Source organism: Phascolarctos cinereus, unplaced genomic scaffold (genome assembly GCF_003287225.1).
Source record: "Phascolarctos cinereus isolate Bilbo 61053 unplaced genomic scaffold, phaCin_HiC Scaffold_726;HRSCAF=1367, whole genome shotgun sequence".
In the NCBI taxonomy this organism is placed as follows: domain Eukaryota; kingdom Metazoa; phylum Chordata; class Mammalia; order Diprotodontia; family Phascolarctidae; genus Phascolarctos; species Phascolarctos cinereus.
The window spans coordinates 12,710,170-12,732,698 of record NW_027556098.1 but is presented as its reverse complement, the minus strand read 5'-3'; the positions used below and the strand labels follow the sequence as shown (position 1 = coordinate 12,732,698).

At 37.1% G+C, this 22,529-nt stretch overlaps 1 protein-coding gene across 7 annotated transcripts in view; it reads left to right on the top strand.

Moving 5' to 3' along the window:
- TBL1X (transducin beta like 1 X-linked) overlaps positions 1-22,529 on the top strand; it is a 371,320-nt gene that overhangs the window by 226,701 nt on the left and 122,090 nt on the right. For 5 of the 7 annotated variants that reach the window (XM_021006254.2, XM_078146115.1, XM_021006255.2 and 2 more), the window contains 2 exons: positions 3,651-3,742; positions 12,525-12,618. The gene's annotated coding sequence lies outside the window, so the exon portion shown is untranslated. Of the gene's footprint in view, positions 1-1,171; positions 1,249-3,650; positions 3,743-5,097; positions 5,310-12,524; positions 12,619-22,529 lie in introns of those variants that run through there. The other 2 variants (XM_078146117.1, XM_078146118.1) reach the window with 2 other exon arrangements.

The window sequence follows — 22,529 nt, the reverse complement described above, 5'->3', positions numbered from 1 at the left end:
TGGGAGACTGGGTTGACATGTATCCAGAGAAACAGAATTGGGAGCATTTTGGAAGAGCCACTAGGAATTTTCTCTCCTACCTAGCTTATTGTTCTTTCTCTGAAGCTGGAATACAGACCTCTGATAATAGTAAAGACAATACCCCGCACTCTCCCATCCCCAGTCAGTCCACAAAGATGAGACTACCAGTCTGTGTTGGTGACATGCAGGTCACTGAAAAGCCCATCTGTCTCTAGTTGTTTTCTCCCATTTTCTTTCTATTCTGCCTGAAATTCCCAGCATTAGAACTATACCTGTCATTGTGCTATATTATTAAAATGCAAATAAATTATTTTCCATCAACATCTTTTTGGGAATTAGTTAATCAGATGAATTATTTTGACTGAAACAAAGCCCTGAGGGGATGAGGTGAAGGAGAGGGTAAGGTATATTGAGAGGAAAGGGAAGATGGAAGGCAAGGTCTGGGTGAGGAGGTACCTCAGGGACCCTAGACAGCCATGTGGGAAGTAGCATGATAACCAGGTCCAAAAGAGGAAGACTGTTTTTTGGAGGGCAAGTGTTAGAGGTTAGTGGTAATAACCTTTTTACCTAGAAATGGCCTTGTAGTTGGAATTTAATTAAGTGTAACTTCTCAGAGGAGAAATAAAATGAAGCAAACTGATGTTTTTATTCATTCATTCCTTATAAAGAATTTGCAGCTCTTTTCTTCCGAAAATGCTTTTATTCTCCCATCAAAACACTTGTTTTCTGTCTAAGCCCTAGAAATGGTCACTGAGTACACTTGGTTGGCTCTGAAGTTTTCTGTATGCTCTGTCACAGAACTGCCTTCAGAACATGACATACACGTTTGAGTAGAAGGCCTAGAATATATTTTCCCTTAGCGTAATTTAAACATAAATGAGGAAGGAATAATGAATCTATTCTTACTTTAAGAGGGGATAGTTTAAACCTTCAGGTTATCAGCTATGGATATACAATAAGTATTTTTGGTTTTCTTTCCAAGTAATATCTTGTATGTGATCAGTTAGGGCATTGGTGGAGATGGTGCCAGGTAACAACTTTGTTTTATCAAACTGAACTCCTAAAGTGGACCCACACTGTGATTTAAATAAATAGAAATAACAATAGATTCTCTTTAATTGAACATTAGGGCAGCTAGATGGTGCAGTGGATAGAGTGCTGCCTATCAAGTCAGAGGACCTGAGTTCAGATCTCGCCCTCAGCTACTTACTAGCTGTGTGGCCCTGGGTAAGTCACTGAACCCTGTTTGCTTCCATTTCTTCATCTATAAAAGGAGTTGGAAAAGAAAATGGCAAACCGCTTCAGTATCTTTACCAAGAAAACCCCAAATAGGGTCATGGAAGAATTGGACATGACTGAACATGAACATTAAAAAAACAAACAAATTTAAAACAAGCTTGGGGATATATACTAGAAATCTCTTCATGTAGACATATGCTTGACCAGTTTTTACCTTGAAGACAGAAGAGACCTTAGAATCCACTGACTCCAATTCCTTCGTTTTACAGGCAAAGAAATTGAGGCATAGATGGTTTTAAGAGATTTGACAGGAGTCATATAGTATGGTATGTGAACTTAGGTCTTTCTGACTCCAAGTTTAACATCTACACCAGTATCATGTGGTTTTCTTCAAAAACATATTTAAAATAATTTCCCTCTGGAAAGAATGATTCCATTTTGGTTTGAACTACTGAGAAGGGAAAAAAAAACCTTTTATTTATGATGAATGTGAAAACCATCCAGAGGCAGACTCTCCCTAGGATTAGTTAATAGGTTTGGATAAAGGCACTGAGTTATAGAGTAGAAGAAATTCTCTCTTCTGCTCTTACTGCCATCCCACATTGTGACTGCATTATGCCGTGGTTGGGATCCGTGGTTTGGTTACATAAAACCATCTGAGTATTGTCCCTTGTGGCCCTCTAATACAGGAAATTCCGGGCAGACTCTCAAAACCAGATGTCTTCAGCTGGGGGGATTCTAACCTTACTTCAGATGAGGGATCCAAATAAACTGTGACCTCTTTGAGTGATCATAGGATTGCTGTAGAGTTGGAAGGGACCTTAGAGATCCTCTAGACCAGGGGGTCTGGACTGGGGGTTCATAAACTTGTTTGCTTAGTAATAACTGGTGCATTGGATAGAATGTTGAGTTCCAATCTGGCCTCAAACTCTTACTAGCTGTGTGACCCTGGGCAAGTCACTTAACTTCTGTTTGCCTCAGTTTCCTCAACTGTAAAATGAGGATCATAATAGCAATGTTGCAGGATTATTGTGGGGATCAGATGAGATAGTATTTATGCCAAAGTGCTTAACACAGCCTGTCATAGAGTAGATATTACATAAGTGCTAGTTATTAGTGGTATTATTAATAATTATTATGTTAATATAATTGGTTTTCGTTGTAATCCTATGTATTTTCTGTTATGCGTTGAAAAATAGTTTCTTAGAAGGGGTCCAGAGGCTTCACTTGACTGCTGAAGGGATTCAGAACACAAAGTTAAGAAAAAAGGTTAAGAACCCCCTGATCTACACCAACCTCATCAATTTACAGATGAAGACATGGAGGCCCAGAAAGGTTATATAACTTCTTGATAAATGTTGCACATATAATAAGTCACAGATCCAGGATTTGGCCCCTGGTCCTTTAACTCCAAATCCAGGGCTCTTTCCACTACACCAGTTAGGGCACACCACACACTAAGCACTGATTTTAGGAAGCACATATTTATCACTTACTACTTATAAGACAATACATTATGTGCTATGCAAAAGAAAAGAGGTAGCCGGATAGAGTGGAAAGAGCATTGGCTCTGGGATCAAAGGTCCTAGGCATAAATTTTCTACCTCTGACATATATTGTGACCTTGAGGAGGTCACTTAACATCCCTCAGCCTCAGTATCTTCATCTCTAAAATGAGGGGGTTGGACTAGAAGGTCAGTGAGGTCCTCTCCATCTCAGAATCTATGATCTTGTTACTGAAATGAATGAAACCTGGGAGGATTTGTGTGAACTGATGCAGAGTAAAGTGAGCAGAACCAGGAAAACAACTTATACTGTGATTACCACATTGTAAAGAAAAAAAAACTTTGACAGACTTAAGAACTATAATTAATACAATGACCGTTTAAAACTCCAGAAGCCCTAAATCATGGCACCCATGAACCACAAAACATCTTGGTCTAATGATGTAGAATGAAACTGAGTTTTCAGGAAGCCAGTGTCTGGGTTTTGTTTTGTGTGACTTCCCTTCCCAGATATTTACAGTTTCATTTACAATCTCCTCTCACTTTTTTTTTCATTCTCTGTGTATTGAAATGTTCATGCTTGATATTTAAGTTCTTGTTAAAAAAAAACAAACCCAAGTTTAAAATCGAAGATAGATAGGCATTCATCTTCCTCCCTCTCCCCACTCCCATTATGTAGAGAAACTTTCTAGTTCACAGTTATGCAAGTCACACTCTCTGATATTCATGGTGTTGCTAACCCATGCAACAATCTCTCTCCCTCACTTAATATAAAAGATGTTAACTATGTAGAGATAGGTTCATCTGTCAATCATCCTTTTGCCTACATAAAAGACCCTAACCTCTCTTGTAGGTTGTTTCTAATTGAGGCTTTTTTCTCTCCAGGTACAGTGCACTGTTTTGGACTCTGCTATTTCCAGGGATTTTTAGAAGGCATCCCCATCGAATGGGGAAGGAATCCCATATAAGAGACTTAGGTAAGTCTGTTTTAACCCTAGTCTCATTAATCCTTGGTCCTCTGGGGGAGAGAAGCCAAAGAAGTTTCCTCTGTGGTTCCTGCAGCCTCTGAGGGATGTTGTCATCCTTAAATTTTGATATTCCAACAGATATTGGGAATAACACTCATGGAATGGGTATATTATTCATGACACTGAAAAGGGATTTTAAAACTTCCTTAGTGATACCAAAGTAAAACAGATTGCATGGAAGAAACTAGAGTTCTCTAATGCAGCTTTTTCCTACAGAAATTTGCATACCTCTCTCTATTTTCTGGCTTTTTGGACTATAAATATCATTTTCCTGAAGTCTGTAACTGTGCCTGAGTATCCATCCAGGCTCCTTAGTAACTGTGACAAAGCCAAAATGATCATTAAATCATATAGTTATAATTGGAAAAGATCTTAGAAGTAATGTTGTCCAGCCTCCTCATTTCCAACATGAGGAGACATAACCCTGGAGAGGTTAAGTGACTTACCCAAAGGATATAAGCAGAAATGCTGGGTTTCCAACCCTCTTACCCCAAAGGTAGCATTCTCTCACCATACTATTTTGTCTCAGAGTTCTATAGCCCGTGATTTATTTGACTTGCAGTTTTTTAAACATTTTAATTTAATTTAATTTTTAATAAAAATCTTTTCTCTCCTTGCCCCACTCCCCTCATTGAAAAAAAGTGGGGGGGGGGATTAAAAAGAAAGCCTGTGCAACAAATATACATAGTCAAGCAAATTAAATTCTGCATTGGCCATGTCAGTACACACACACACACACACACACACACACACGTTTGACTTGTAAAGAAAAGCTACTTATCTTTAATTTTTTTGTTTGTTTTGGGCAGCCTATCACTGACTCCTTTAATTAGTTACTACTGCATTTTCAATTGGCCTTATCTGAGCTAAAATCAAAAATATTTTAGTTGGTTACTTGCTGACAGAATAATGTCTTTCTCTTAAGACGTTCATGTTTCATTTCAGAATGAAATTGTGAAACCATCTATAATGCATTCGTTTTGGTCACTTCTTGGCAACCCTGTATTAATGGTGGGACTTTGAGGAGATTCCCAGTCTCACCCCCTCCCCACCTCTCTCCACTGGCAGCCTGTTTAATCTGTCTGTTATTGAGTGAGTTAACCAGCTCTCTGAATTAGAAAACTACTAGGAAAAATCCAATAGATTTTTTAAAAATTATTACTGGTTTCCTGCCTTCATCAAGTTGATCTCACATTCTTCCCCATCCCCCAAGCCAATGAGGACAACCCATACCAACCAAGACACTTTCTCTAAGAAATTCCCTTTTCCCTCCCTTAGACATGAACATGAATTGTCACTGAGGTTTTCCCTACTCTGGCTATCCAAAGTCAAAAGACTGGATTTACATCTTGACCAGTGATGCCTCTGTCCTCTTAGGACTTATCTGTTAAGGCTCCTGATTAAAGAAGTCAGCCCTAGTATCTTTGGAACATGGAATTTCCTAGGTGCTGATGTTGTTCTGAGCACTACTATTCTCACGATCCCAATAATCAAAAGCAATCCAAGACCCTGTGACGTAAGTAAGTCTTTCTTTTAATCCCATGTCTGTAAATCAGATAAAGGGAAATATTATTAAAGCCTGCATGTGTCATAAAAATGAAGAGCTTTGGTATTGGAGGCTGTCTCTCTCTCTCTCTTTGTCATAACAAAAGTCTCTGACCCCACTCTTTCTTTTTTTCTATACTATGAAAACAATAAAACAACAACAGCAACAACCTTTACATGTGTAAAGTAGGCTCTATGATGTTGAAGGCATGTGCCAAAGAATAGAATCTCTTTCTGGAACTGCTTAAGGAGGGCATTGAAATCCCTTGTCTATTAACATGTTTAGTTTAGCCTCTGAATCTTCAGGGAAATATAATAAAACAGAAAAGTAAAGTGATGAATGGGCTTCATTTTCAGGGCTGGTTACTAACAGCGATATTTTACAAACAAGTTGATAAAACTGGAAACGATCCTATGTAATTCTGACACATTTATGACTGTACTATAAGATTATATCATCAGCAATATAGCCTTACAGTATTTAAATAAATCACTACATTCCTTTATCTGTTTAGTAACAAAGCATTTGAAAATTATTGATCCTTGCAAATCTCGAGTTCAGTTCATGTTTTTCTTATCCAGCAATACTTCAGCTAAATTTCCAGGTGGATCCATTGGACCCAGGTTTGCTTGGATTTCATTGACCGCTGGGTAATTTATTTAAGAGTCTGAAGGGACTTCATAGCTCATTTGGTTCATTCTCTTGCTTTTGCACATTAGCACAGGGCTGAAGTGATTTGGCCCAGTTAGCTGGTATCCCCATCAAATTGGGAAGCAGTCCTGTATTTCAACAGTAGTCCTGATGATCTTTAGAGAGAAGTCAGAAAAACCTCCTATGTCTTTCCTGTAGCCATGACAGCCGTTGCTATCACCACTGTATTTTGAAACTCTAAAAGGTTTTTGGAAATACCTTAGGAGAATGAAGACACTTATACCACCACAGAGGACTTTAATTCCTCTCTCAAGAAGAGCTAGATAGCTCAGTGGATAGAACATCTAAGCCTGGAGTCAGAAAGACCTGAGTTCAAATCCAGCCTCAGACTTACTAGTTTTATGACCCTAGGCAAGTCATTTAACCCTGTTTGCTTCAGTTTCCTTGTCTGTAAAATGATCTGGAGAAGCAAAGCACTCCAGTATCTTTGCTGAGAAAGCCCCAAATGGGGTAGTGAAGGGTCGAATGCAGCTGAAAGACTGACATGTATTTGAATTTGGAATCTTGGATTCCTCATCTGTAAAGTGGGAATAATAATGGCTCCTTCCTCACTGGATTGTCGTGAAGATCAAATGAGATAATAAAATATTAATAAATAATCGAATGAGATAATGTATCGTGAAGCTTTTGCAAACCTTAAAGAATTATGTAAATGCCGGCTATTATTTTCATTAATAGTAGTGAGTATTACATTTCCATTGCTGTCACCTTAGATCAGCCTCTCATCACTCCTCATCTGGATTATGATAATAATCTCTCAGCTGATCTCCCGCTTCCATATTCTTCACTTCTCATCCCAGGCTTAACAACTCTGCTAAAATAATGTTTGCATTATGTACATCTCGTCAATCCCCTGCTCTAAAGAAACGTAGGTTATTCCCCATTGCCTAAGAAGTAAAGTAGAGACTATTTGGCCTGGTATTCAAGGCTGGCCACAGTTTGGATCTCATGCACATTTCCAGCCTTATTTCATACTACACCTTATTACATGATCTGGATATTAAGTAATTTCCCAACCTTATCTTGCCAGATCCTGCCTCTGTGCATTTAGGGATTCATATTACTATGTCTGGAGCCTAGTCCCTTCATGTTTTCATCTCTTAGAATCCTTCAGTGCCCATCTCAGGTACCACTTCCTTCTTGAAGCCTTCTCTCAACTCTCTTCCACAGTCTCCCCCGCCCCCTTTTTTTGAGAGAAATTACCGATATCTCATCAGATCTCATTAACTACTCTGACTTGTCATAAGTACTTCTCTCCTGTGCACTAATTAAAAACTACAATTGAAGACACCCATGTGCAGTTTATAGTAATAGTTCTCTAGGGGGAGCTGCTGGCAAGAAAGATAAAGGACTGAAGATCTCACTTCGAGAAATTAGGGAGAGCTGGTGGGATTTCTTAGATCTGCATAGAATGGCTAATTTTTGTCTTTCTGCCAAAGACAAGTGACTGTCATCTGTGTTCAAGGTGCAGGCTTGTCTCTCTCCTTCATGTTAAAGTAAAGAAAATTGAGGACCATCTCTTTTAATCTCCAAATTATCAGGGAAAATGACGTGTGTGTGTGTGTGTGTGTGTGTGCGTGCACATGCGTGCATGTATTTCAAGGTTAAAAACAAAGAAGAAAAAAGGACCTTGATGATGAAGCAGAAAATCTTGATCTGTCAGGAAACTGAGGGCAGAAGAACATGATATAGAGAAAGGGAAAGAGCTACTATACACTTAGAGCTAAGCAACAAATATGAGTCACTCACCTAAATTTTGGCAAAGCATTTGTGAATCCCATGCTATTCTTGCAACCAAGATGATGAGAAATAGAGTAGATGATAGTAATTTGTCCATTCAGAATTGGTTGTAGGGCTGAACCCCAAAGGTAGTCATGGTTAACTTGGAAACAAAATGATGGACTAGAGGTGCAAAATGAGACATACATTATCATATACAGCCAATATGTGGGTTTATTTTCCTTGAATATACTTGTTTAAAAAAAAGGAAAGTTTATTTTTCATAAACTAATATTTATTGAGTACCTGCCCACGTTGTCCCAAGCACCATCTAAAACATGCAGAGGACAGAGCCCTTGCTTTCTGAAGTTCCCTGGCTCATAAGCAAAGCCATTAGTTGTGCTCATACCATGTTGACAGGTGGACACAGGGATCAGTGGGGCCAGGCTGAGCCCTGGGGCTGGGAATATTTTCTAAGACCTCCATGGAGGGCACAGCCACTCTTCCCATCTAGCCATGAACTTCCTTCCTGGGCTACAGAAGAGCAAATAAGTAATAGAATTAGAGTCTGATCAGATCTGGGGCAGAGGTAGGAACTGAGTGCCTCTCCGTAGCTGACTAGGGGAAAAGATACCCCTTCTCCACTGCTGTTGGATTTTTTTAGGGGTAATGAAAGCAATACTGAAATAAAGGAAGAAGGGAAAGAGCATCAATGAATCATTAAATAAGTAAAAGGAAGAGAGCAGAAGGAAACTCAAAAGGGGATACTGAGGAGATTAGCACAGCAATGGTAGTGGGAATTGAGTAAACCATACTCACTTCCATCTTGTGACTCAATTCTGGAGCTAGCTCAGTTCCTTTTGTATTCAGTTATAGGTCTAGTCCAATTTTGGTCTCATGAAGAAACTTTATTCAATTATGGGAACTGACAGAAAACATTTTTGCATTATTTGAGCCTAGCCCTGCATGGCTGGGAAGCTGAACCACCTCTGTCTGCTGCTTAGAGACCCTTAACTAAGGACCTAGGTTATGTTGACTATAAATCTTGTCAGATCTGAAGATTGATGCAAGAATTTCTCTCACGGTTATGTATCTCTCAAGCAATCTGTATGTCTTACCTGAAAACTGGACCCATATTGGTCAATCAGTTATTGTTTCCATGTTCCTTTGATTGTTTACAGATAACTCATGGAGAGTGGGGCACCTCTTTTTCAGATTTCAGGAAATTGTACTTATTTGCTCTTCCCCTCCCAATTTGGAAAGTCCCTAATCTATCTTCTAATTAGAAATCAGATTACTTAATTTTGAAGGCTGGTTAATTATTTTTTTTAATTAATTGGTATTAGTTGATTAATTGTTTTTAAAGCATAAAAGTCTGTCTCCTCTTATATTCGGTGCCAAAGCTGAGGAAGGCCTGGTCCCAACTTGTTGGGCAGTTGGCATGCATCGCTTAATAAATTGATATGCCTGGAAGCTCAAACCTTTGTTTCCTCAGTCATTTCATCTTTCACCCACCAATTTAAATTAAAAAAAAAAACCAGCAAGATTTAAATAGTAGACAAAAATGAATTGTCCTTGACAAAAGCGCATCATTTTATACATAATCCTCTTTTTTGTTTTGCTTTGTATACTGAGATGTCCATGTTTTCTGGTGTTTATCAAATTCATAATATAAAAGAAATATTTTAAAAATAAAAAATAATTTTAAAGGTCAAGGGTGAATGGACTGCAAGTTCAATATGAGTCAATATTATGACATAGAAGCCACGAAAGCCACAATGACCATAGGCAGTATTAAGTAGGGACACAGTGTTCTGGACAAGGGAGTAATAGCCCTGTTGTACTCTTCCTTGATGAGAGGACTGTGCTCTAAAGTAGTATGTTTACTTCTGGATGCCATGTCTTAAGAAGGACATTTATAAGCTGGAAAGTATCCAAAGGAGTTTGACTATAATATATAGTTAAAGCCTTCAAGTTTGTGTTATATGAGGATTCATGGATGGAATTGGGAATGTTTACAATGGACAACAGAGTATTTAGGAGGGACAAAACAGCAAAACATTTGAAAGGATGGCCTGTGGGAGTGAGATGAGACACATTGTGCTTGGTTGGAGAGGACAGAACTAAGAGGCAGATTAAGAGTTCATAGAAAAATCTTTATTCTAATGATTTGGAGAGCAAGCTCTGACAGCTTCTCTACCTTGCTAGGAAGTGTGGTCCCAGCAACAGACTCTGTCTCCTCTGTGACAACAGCCTCCCTAAGAGAGACTCAGCACCAGTGTGGGTGGACCACTTGGTGATTGATGCTTTGGTCTCAGCAACCTGTGAAATGAAGAGAATAGCAAATGGGCCTCGTTCTTATTTCACCCCCTTTCATTCTGTAGTGATAGGAGTTAAAAAAAAATGGGGCAACAATGTCAAGGCTTAATGTTTTTGATTATCTATAAACATTAACAACTGTTGACATTGGAAGTGTAAAGTCTTCATCCACTTATGAATGAAAACAATAACTTTGACATTCTTAATGTAAATATAACCAGTGGAAAAGTATAAAGGTATGGGACAGCTAGGTGACGCAGTGGATAGAGCACTGGCCCTGAAATCAGGAGGACCTGAGTTCAAATCCGGCCTCAGACCAAACACTTCACACTTACTAGCTGTGTGACCTTAGGCAAGTCACTTAACCCCAATTGCCTAAAAAAAAAAAGGTATAAAGGTATGTATGATCATGCCATTTATATATAGAAATATAGGATCAGTCAATAAATAGAGTGGGGCTCTTGGGCTGTACATGTAGCTTCAATGGTATCTAGATAGTGTCAAGAGAATACGAGATAGAACCTCTGTTTAGCTGACTGTCTATGAGGGATTTATAGGAGTCACATAGAATGGGCAGGTAAGGACCACCATAAACCATATCGTTAGATGAACATCGAACTAAGTTCACAGATCTATTAGAGTGTTAAAAGTTGGGATCAACAAAAGGTAGAGTTATCCAAAAACACAGCTGCCTACCTCAGGAAGTGGAGAATTTTTTCTCATTTGAGGTGCTCGAACAAAATGCTGGATAACTACTTACCATGTATATTGAAGGAAAGGATCCTTAAGGCCCTGAATAAAGTCACAGTTAAGGGGAAAAAATGTCAATATAAAGCTTCTTTTGTACAATCAAGCCTATAAATGCAATTATATTAGTAATTGCAGTGAGGCAGGACTCAAGATTTAGGAAAGGTGTCTTTGTGCTGGGATCGATACTTTGGGGATACTTAAGGAAAGAGTAAGCTATATAAATTCCTGTAAATTTGTAGATGAGAGGAATAACTTTAAACCCATTGAGATAGCCAATGGGAATTTTATTGGGAACACTATAAAATGAAGTCAGAAAGTGCTGATTGGTACTTTAAAGGAGACAGCAAATAAGTGATAAAAACCAATGTAGTGTTTTCTAAACATAGAAGTAAAATATGATTACATGTGATTAACAGCCGTATCTTTCTTTATAACTGATGTGAACCTGGATAATCATTCCTTTGAAAGATTTAAAAATCTGAAAACCTTATTAAATAAAGTTTGTAGTAAGCAACAGTAAGACTGCATAGTAATAAAGGGTAGGCATATTAGTAAGTATCTTGGCCCTTCTTTCATCTTCTCTAAATGAAGAGGTCATACTAGATTTTCTTGGAGTCCACTGACTTCATCCTATCACCCATTGGGGGCCAGAAGGACCGGTGATTAAAAATTAAACATTTGTGTGTTAAGTACACACGCACACACACACATTCTCACACATATGTATATTTATATATTATATATATTATATATACATATATATATATATATATATATATATTATTAGTACATACATGTATTATAATGCTTGTCCAGTATTGGCCTTCAGGTATGACAAATATTCTGTAACGTGGCTGACAAGAGATGTCTTTTTCTCTGAGGTATGAACAGTTTAATTCTAAACAATGTGAAACATGCAGTTATACTTTAAAATGGGTTGTCCCAGGCAATTTGATTTAATAGTGAACTTCAACCAGCTAATGTTTAACCTTAGCTTATTTTTTAAATATCAAGTATAACACATTCTGTACTTAGGTAGAAATAATTGCATCTGATATTTCAAAGGATGCAATGATTACTGGGCTTAAAGATCAAATGAGATCATATTTGTAAAGTGCTTCACAAACTGTCTGTTGCCTAATAAATGCTTATTTATTTCCCACCTGTGGAACAAAGAGGATACCAAATGGGCTTCATTCTTATTTCACACCTTTTCATTCTTCAATGATAGGAGTTAAAAAAAAAACATGGGGCAAAAGTGTCAAACCGTAGTTTCTTCAGACTGTCTTTATAAACACTGACAACTGTTGACATTAGAAATAGAAAATCCTCATCCAGTTATGAGGAATCTCTTCTCCCCTATGTAGACTCTGCATTTTTTTCTTCCATTACTTAAAAAAAGTTAATGTCTTCTGTCCTCAGAAGAACAATTGTAACCAAACAATCTATTCTTAAAAACAAGATTGGGTTGAAATTTTAAAAAAAAAAACAGAAAGGAGGAATGAACCAATCAAATATAGGATCAAATTCAAAAGTAAAGAATATAGCTAATGTGAAGAATAAAGACAAAATGGCAGGGGGTGAGGGTGGCGTGGGCAGGAGGAAAGTGCCTTAAAATGTCAGGGACATGTTAACTCAGAAATTATTTTTAATGTTTTGTTCTTCCGATGTTTCATGAATCACTAGGAACCTCTCCTCCAAGCAGACACTGTGCTGTTCATGTTGTTGGATCCTTGAAGGCTCATTTATAGAACGGTCCACACATGAAGTCACCATAAAGGTAATACACACAACCTCTACCATGTTGACCCTTTTTTATCTGACATTAATTTGAAAGATAATTTGTTATAACAGAACTGTTGTCTTAATTCTTAAGATCCCCAAATAATTTTCTCACATGAGGGTTATAGATTGTACCCCTTCCTGAATCTAGTAGGGATTAAGTCATTATGAGTTATATAGTCACTTCTCAATTATAAGTTGAGAGGTGGTAGCTAAGCCTCTCAGTTTAAGCCAAAAAAAAAATTAAACAACCAAATGACACCAAAACTGTGTGTAGAACATTTTGCTGTGTAGAATGCTAGACTTGGTGTTAGGAAGACCTAAGTTCAAATCCAGTCTCAGACATCCTGGCTATGTGACCTTGGGCAAGGCACTTAACCTCTGCCTCAGTTTCCTCCTAAGAATAATACCCCTTAAGGTTATTGTGAGAATAAAATGAGATAATATTGTAGAATGTTTTTGTAAACAGCAACTACATAAATATTAGTTAATATTATGATTACTACATATTGGTTCTTAGTAGACTTGTTTTTGAAATGGTTTGTTTTGTTTTTTGATGCCAGAAAAGTTAGTGATATTTTTGGTGACCCTATTAATAATAAGATGATCTTCCTTACTCCACTATGGATTTGTTGCTGTTGTTTACTTGTTTTTCAGTCATGTCTGACTCTCCTGGACCCCATTTGGATTTTTCTTGGCAAAGATACTGGAGTGCTTTGCCATTTGCTTCTCCAGTTAATTTTACCGATGAGGAAACTGAGGCAAGCAGGGTTAAATGGCTCTCCCAGGGTCAAATCTGAGGCCAGATTTGAACTCAGGAAGATGAGTCCAGGCTGTGTGCTCTATCCACAGTGCCACCTACCTGCCCCCAATATAGATACATCATAATTATTTTGTGAATTGTCATTAATGTGAAAAGTTCCAGATAAAAGAATATTGCATGCATGACTTTAATTTTGGTTAATCATCTGCATTCTGAATTGCTATACATTTTTACTGGGTCCATAATGATTTACAAACAAATTCAAACTTAAAACATTTCTGTAAAAGTTTTAGATTACATTTGGCAGAATTTAGTGAGGTGTCTAAGTATCATTCCCTAGTGAAAAATTAAATCTTTCCAATGTACCGAAAGAAGTAACAGGTACCATTCTAGTTGTAAGCACAAAAATAAATTTGTGTCAAGGTGTGTAGAGCCTATGAAGTCTGGAAGAGCTGAAAAGAAAGGAGTCCGAAAGCTGGGGTAGAATTTAATATGACATAGGCTCTTGTTTTCTGTTCCTTTCACCTTGTTTTTAGCAGAATTTATGATTATGGACCAAGCCTGAGAAATATTGAATAGATTTGCTAAATCAGAATAGTTTATTTTGTTTACAGTGTGTCCATTCTTCCTATTTATTGTGTTCTTAATACATATTCTTCACAGAGTCCAGGAAAGAAGGTCACTTAGATTTTCAAAACGTAGGAATTCTTGAGTCTAAAACTGTGATTCACTTTGGAAGTTCCTTCACATTACTGTTGTGATTAAATCAGAAACTAATGTTAATTTTGTCATTTGATCTTCCAAAATTCATTGAAGCAGATTCTTTTGACAGTAGTAGGAAGTGACAATTATTCATTTCTTTTATATAGAGACAGATGGGGGAAGGGGGTAAATTGATAGTTTTTACTTTTTATAACAGTTGGTTTCAGTAGACATTCCCCCTTCCCCTCTCTTGTAAATTTTTTTTTTTAAAAAAGCTAAACAAAACCAAAGGCTACCACAACCATGTTGTACAACATTTTGCCTCATAATTCTCCAGTGATCTAGACCTACAGGGAAGTTAAATGATTTGCCCAGTACCACATACGTAGTAAGAATCAGAGGTGAGCTTTCAGCCTAATCCCTGTGACTCCAGAGTACCTTTATCATCTCATCTCTTGAACTGAGCTTGACCATTACAGTTACGAGAAGTATTTGGGAAATATTTTCATTATACTGTTTTAAAATAACAATCACCATTACTTAAAACAAACAACATTTAAATTTAACAAAAAAATACAATTATGTTGTGGGCATTTTTCCTTACTAACAAACATAATTCTATACTGGGAACCTATGTATTTTTAAATTTTTAATTAGGTGAAAGGTATTAATTTTTTTTTTAACCGTACTTGTGATTTCACTGGTGTAAGGAGTTCCTGGTGAGGAAACTCTTTACCAATTCAGACAGGCAACTATTCTGTGAACTTTAGAGTCTTAGACAGTTGCTTAGAACACTTACTTCTTTTTTTTGTTTTGTTTTGTTTTGTTTTGTTTTTAGGCAGTTAGGGTTAAGTGACTTGCCTAGGGTCACACAGCTAGTAAGCGTCAAGTGTTTGGTCTGAGGCCAGATTTGATTTGAAGTCCTCCTGACTTCAGGGCCAGTTCTCTATCCACTGTGTTGGGACACTTACTTTCAAAGCCAGTGTGTGTCAAAGACTTGAACCTGGCTTATCTACCCCAATGTCTGTCTTGTATTTACCAATCGACACTGCCTATCACAGATTTAAGAACAAAATCCCATGAACTGATAATTAGTAAAAAAAATTTCTGACTTATTTGCAAAATTGGAGCGTGATCTGGTACTTCAGGAGTATTTTATTAAATTAATATAAATTCATATGTAATTCTTACTGCTCTTTGACTTTTAAGTTTCCAACCTGAATTTCTGCAGACCTAGGTATTTTTCCTCTAAAATGCTCAAAATGCCAACCAACATTCATCACTCTTAAAATTTTTACTCAACATTTATATTTATATATTATATTAATTTGTGTTATCTATATTATATTTTAATATTGTATTTATAGAATTTATATTACATTTATATAAATTATTTCTGTTATTTTATAGTATATGTATTTCTATAAATATCATTTTAATAAATATTTTTTATTTTGTTTACTCAGTAGTTTTTCTTAAGCTATTTCCAGACCAGTGAAAAAGATAGTGGGTAAATTCCGTGCTATACTCTGAAGTCTAATATTCCCCTAAGAAATAGCTGATACCTTTCCCTAGGCCAGTTCCTTTAGATTCCATATTCAAAGTCATAGGCAAATTAATTTCTAAGGGTGTGGTGAGCATAGTAACATAGTTTACCCTATAATTAGCATAATATTCACCATAGTAACAAATGGAACAATTTATTACATTTCAATGTTTGTCTGAAATGATGGGACTTGGTTATCTAGTACAAATTGTCTCACCAAAAGCACACAACCCTCCCCTCCAAAAAAAAAAAACCCTTGAGACTTCTCCATTAAAGTAGTTATGCCTAATTACTTTCCATAGATCCATATGGCTTAAATGCCCTTGTCCCACTGCTCCTTTCCATCTAAGGATATGAGATTTCTCCCACACTTACTGCTCATACTTGACCTTTTCCCCCTTTGCTCTTCCCAACCCAACCTCTCCAAATGCTTCAGACACCCGATCCTGGGACACCCAATACCTTCTGATATGGACATATCTATAACCCTAACATCCTGCTACCTGCAAGAGCTAAGATAACCACTCTGAACTGGCTTATGCCCTATCATTTTACAGCTCCTCCTCCACTCTATCCCTACCAACTAACATTTCATTAAACTGATAGCAATCTTTTTGCTCTTGCCCAAGAAATAACTACCTTACTTTTAGGATGGCATTTAGAATCAGAATTCTAGCCTAGGTACCACCAATGAATTAACCAGCAGCCAGCATTCTTTACTAAAATTAACACAGCATTTATAAAGTCCAAAAGAAATCACCAATTTATTTTGAAAAATATGTCATAATTTATTAACAATATTTAATATTTTCACAGGTAAATAAAATTATGTATAACAATATATAAATATCTTCCAGAAGGATAACATCTTTTAAAGACAGATTGATTACTAAATAGAAAGAAATATGTACAGAATTTTTCATTCAACAAAATTTGTTGTGTCCATATCAGGAGAGTGTGTTAGTATATGGGTTCTTGGCTGACATGTATAAATTGGCTAATTATCTCATCTTACTTCCTAGAACCATTTTCCTTGAAACAGGCAACATTTTTTTTTAACACTTCAGTTTTTGTCAGTATGGCAGGCAGTCAATTTTGCTACTTGTTAGCAATCCTAATCATAAAGGCACTGAGAGGAATAAGTTAAAACGATTGGTTTAAATATTTGTTTTCAGATAATAGGGATTTCTGTGATTTCTTCTGTCAATTCATTCTGTGATTATTGAGATCTGGTTGTACTTGAAACATTGAAGGGGTTTTTTTGTAAAAAATAGAAGATGCAGAGTACCTAAAGACTTTACAATGTCTTATAATTTTTTTTAACAGTCATTAAGAGAACTATAGTATATGATTGCATATCTCATGCAAATTATCCAAGTTAAGTGTTCATTTGATATTATTATTAGAATTGGCACTTGATTCCTTACTCTCAGACCCTTGAAACTAAGCTTCCATTAATAATGATTGGGGGGGGCAGAGTATGTTAATATAGCATACAGTATAATCCAATTTCACAAGGAAACAACCTGTAGCTTAAATACTTTTTCAGGCCGAATTAAATGCCACAAATTGTAGGTGAAATCTAATGATGGTGCCCATTAAAATGACACAACCTAAAATTAGACTCTCATTTCAAAGCAAACCACAACAGAGTAGTGACACAGAATTTCCTTCTACAATCTCAGATGTCAGTAGCTGATATTATTATCTGCACCTCCATTCACATTTGAGTAAATTGTCTTGTGCCAGGAGTTAAAATGTATACATGAAGATAGAAAAAAAAATATGCAGGTGCTAGTAAATCCCATGACAGAGAAGTCAGTGGTTCTGAATAAAAGAAGGTATTTCTATGATCCATTGAAAGAATACTTTGTTGATGTAGTTATGACAAATTCTTCACAGTACATTATTGTATATAAGTGATTTCTCTTGCCCATCAGTAGTCACTTTCTGTAATTAATGGCAAGTTTTTTATATTGTACATGGGGATGAAAACGCATGTCTTTGTAATTATTTTATCAATTACCCTCCAAATTTCTTAACTCATCCCCAACTTAAGTAATCCTGACACCTCTAAAGAAGACCCACTTAAACTTCTCTGCCATTATTTCACCACTCCAAAAAAAATTCTTTTTCTGAATGTTGAAACTACAGGGAAGAGAAGGAGATGCTTAGGTTATTGCCTTTATTGTGATCTACTTCACTGCTGAAAAACAGCATACTGGAAATGTAATACCCATGTTTGATAAGTTCCATAATAATCATGTAATTTGAAGGCCCTATGGAGTTTGTTGCAAAGAGATTTCTTCTGTATTATCATTTGGGGGCTAAAAAGCCAATAGTCTTAGATAAAAAATGACTTAAGTCTTCCAGGATAAAAATCAGACCTACATTATGATTTACATCTGTTTGAACTTTTTAACCCACTTACTGGGACAAACAGTACCCACTCTTTTTCATTAACATTGTTTCATTATTCTTACTCTACGCTTCCTCAAATGTGTGTTCTTGGCTGGTTTTGGAGTTGTATTTTATTTTATTGGTTTGGTATGTGTCGGGGGGGGAAGTTATTTTCTTACCAGCCAAGAGGGATAGATTTCCTTCTCTACAGAATGAGTTCTTACAGAGTTAGTTCTTGAGTAGGGAAGCTGTTAAACATCCGAAAAATGAGGGAAAAGTTTCAAGTGGATTTATTCAGAGAACGACACAAGCGCATTCTCCTCTTTTCTTCAAAGTCCATTCTAAGAAGGTGCAGAGGTGTATGCTCTAAACTAGTCTGGCAGGTTTGGAAGGGAATTATTCATGCACTCTTCTCTCTAACAAGAGGGTGCCTGGGAGCCATGTGCACACAGCAGGTACTTGTAGGGGTGGGCATTGATCCATCCACACCGTTTGTGTCAGTAGGAAAAATTGGAGAAGAGGTGGGACATCGTTGCCTTATTCCTGCCTCTTTGAATTTCCCAAACAACTTTTTCAGTTAGCGACCACCTGGGGCTGAGGTAGGGGATGTGGTCAAGACACAGCACCGAGTTGTGGTTATTCACTGTAGGCCTGGCAGATGTTACTGGAGCCGCAGGATTTAGAAAAAAAGAACGTGGCAGTCCTGTCCGCCTTATGACTTACAGGGAAGCTGGAACCATAGAGTAGTTGTAGCTTCTGCAGTTAGTATTTCATTATGTATTTTAAATATTTCCAGATTCTATGAACTATGGAAAAGTTAAGTTGCAGAGTGATTTACTTTAATTATGAATCTTAAAACACACATGTGTATACAAGTACAGCAATGCCACTGACATAAATGCTAGCTTACTGCTGCCTGTGTTTATTTAGTATTTGGTGGAGTGACCTTTTGATTTCTGTATGCTTGGCTTTTGTTTTAGTTATGCTGAAGAATCAAAATGGGACGAATCAACAGAAGTTACAACATAGGCCATGTCATATATTTAGAGCTAGAAGGGAGACCAGCTAGTCCAACCCTTATGCCACTTTACAGATGGGAAAACTGAGGGTCGTGAAAGTTAAATGACTTGCCTAAGGTCACACACATAATTAAGCATGTATTTGGGCTGGAGTCTGGGTTCTCTGATGCCAAAGCCAGTCTGTTTTGTCAGCAGCTGTATGCAGTCTCTTAGATTCTTCAGCACTCCGATGAAACTTCCAACATTCTTGTTCTGTTAGAGATCTTAGAGGTCATTTTTCACAATTGTAGATTCAGCATTATGTGGATAATCAGTCAATCAATATTTACTTAATAAGCACTTACTATGTGCCAGGCACTGTGCTAAGTGTTGGAAAGCAGACATATTAATGCTGGTCATGGGACCCAGGAAGGAAAAGAAGTAATGCATGACAGAAAGGAATTAGCTCACAACAACAAAAAAACACGTTTTGAGTTTAAGAAGTGGGAATAATAATTATGATAAAGATAAAAATAATAAAAATTAGCTATAGCACCTACCATATGCCAGTCAGTATACTAAGCACCATTACAGTTATTTTCTCATTTGATCTTCATAATAACCCGGGGAAATAGATGCTATTATCTTCATTTTACAATTATGGAAACTGAGGCACCCAAGTTAAGTAACTTGCGTAGGGGCACAATTAGTAAGTGTCTGAGGCCAGATTTGAACTCAGGTCTTCCTGACTCAGCATTCTATCCACTGATAGAAAATTAGAGATTTTATTAATGAGGTTTTTGGTAGGGATAACATTTCCCTTTATGCTACTGAATAGATTCCCATCAGTATAACAACCTGTCATCTCCTTGAGCAGGCATTGTGATAAAATGGAAGGATCAATAGATTTCAAATTTTAAAACTAGATTCAAATCCCAGGCATACTACTTAATACTCCTGTGACTTTGGACAGGCTATTTTTTTCCCTCTCTAAGCCTCAGTTTCCTCCTCTTTGAGACAAAAGGGTTTATACCACGTTCCTTATGAGGCTGCTAAATGGTACAGTGGATGGAATGCTGTGTCAGGAATCAGAAGGACCTATGTTCAAATTTGGCCTCTGACACTAACTTGTGAGACCCTAGAAAAGTCATCCAACCTTGTTTGCCTCAGTTTCCTTAACTGAAAAATGGGGGTAATAACACCCACTTCCCAAGGTTGTGGTAAGGATTAAATCATAACATTTATAAGTGCCCAGCACTTAATAGGTGCTATAAAAATGCTTATTTCCTTCCCAACCAGCTTCTGATCCTCTGAATTCAGTCACACTGGTAAAGGCTGGTAAACATTTTTGTCAGCCTTTCTGTTTTAGAGATCCTTAAAATCTGTCATTAACAGGGGGTTTGGCCTCATTAGTATAGCTGAGGGAACCCCCTCCAGCATTGCAGGTCAGCAACTTCTATGAAACTTTAAGTCAGAGTTACCCCGAGAATTAAGATGATCAGGGAATTGCCCAGAGTCATAAAACCAGTATGTGTTCAAGGTAATAAGACTTTAATTTAGGTTTGTAATTAATAATAATTGTTAGTCATTAGTTGTCCAAATTAGAGCAAGGCAACTTTTGCCTAAACCAATGGGCTCTTCATTGATTTCATCTCACAACATGTTTCAAAATCAATAGTACCTTAATATGTCCTTTTTGAAATATATCTAGAAGTAAATTAGCTAGGTGGTGCAATGAATAAAGTGTTGGACCTGGAGTCAGGAAAACCTAAGTTCAGATTTCACCTTGGACACTTAGTAGCTACAAGTCACTTAACCTGTCTGCCTCAGTTTCCTCAATTCAGTAAAAATTTGTGAAGCACCCACTATGTTCCAAGCACTTTGCTAAGCACTAGGGATTAAAAAAAAAGAGGCAAAAAAGAGTCCCTGCCCTCAAAGAGCTTGCAATCTAATGTAAAATGGGGAGCACCTACCTCCCACGGTTGTTGGGAGTGTCAAATAAGATGTATAGATAGATAGACAGATAGATAGATACACACACACATATACATATGAAGTATTTTGGAAACCTTAAAGTACTGTCTAAATGCTGGCTATTATTATTGTAATAAAGATTATAGTGCAAGGATTTCAGAGTACTTTAAATATTTCATAGAGACCAAGTAACTAAATGAAGCCAACGACTTTATAACCTTTTAATAATTGTGATGATATGAAAAATGTCTTTAAAATATTGAATGGTGAAACAACCAAAGGAAAAAATTTAAATACATCTGCCTCTTCTTGGAGTCTGTTTTTAAGTAGCATATTCTTTTAACAGTTGGTTTTAAAACAAGATTTCCCAACATGTAGATGGTATCTGAAAAATTAGAGACAGGCTCTCTCAGAAAGCTGTATAAATAGTAACTTACGGTTACATAGGGCTTTCAGGGTTACAAGCTGGGGACTTACTACAAAGTACTCACTGCAAACCTTTCTTATTATCTATTTGCTACACTTGCTGCCAACAGCCAAATGAAGATCAGGGAAGATCATTTATTATTAAGCTTTACAGTCTCTCCAACTCTCATGTTTGAAAAACCTCGTGAAACAGAATACCAGGCAGCAAAACTGTTCATTACAAAATAGCCTCTGGGGAGGAGTCAGGGAAAAGGCGGTGAGGAGGTAGAGTGTGGCTGGAGAAGTTACCAGGGTCTAGGGGTATGGAGACATGGGCGATTAAGAGGAGCCCTGAGTTGGGGGGGGGCGTGGAACTAGTGGAAAACTTGGGAGGAGAGGGAAGGAACATAAGAAATGTAAGGGGAAGGCAGTGAGGAACTGTTGTTAGCCAGATTGTAACTTTCTATTTGAAAAATACGCTGGAGGCAGTTGAGTGACACAGTGGATGGAGCATTGGGCACGAAGTCAGGAGGACCCAGGTTCAAATGTGTCCTCAGACAGTAGCTGTGTGACCCTGGGCAAGTCACTTAACTGTTTGCCTCAGTTGCCTCATCTGTAAAATGAGTTGGAGAAGGAAATGGCAAATCACTCCAGTGTCTTTGCCAAGAAAACCCCAAATGGGGTTACAAAGAGTCAAACTTAACTGGAAAATGGCTGAACAACAAGGAAATTTTATTACTTTTATTAATTATTAACAACAACAAAGGTCATAAAGCTAATAAGTATAGAAGTGGGATTGCAAACCAATGTTTTCTTGCTTCCAGTCCAGAAAACTTATTCTTCTCCCTGTCTTTCTTCTACCTACAAGGAGGACAAATGAAATTGGAGGCAGGGAAAGAATGGGAAAGTAATCCCAGTCTACAACAGCTAGGAGGGAAAGAGATTTTTCCCTTTTTTCTTTTTACTGAATATTGGAGAGAGTGTGTGCTTTAGTAGGCCTACTGATCATTTCTTCACCAATGATAATAAAAATGAAAATAGACTTGTACCTTTTTTAAAAAAAAATATGCCACAGGCTGTAGGTCTGGTTTCTTAACCTACTCACTTTGTGATATAATCTG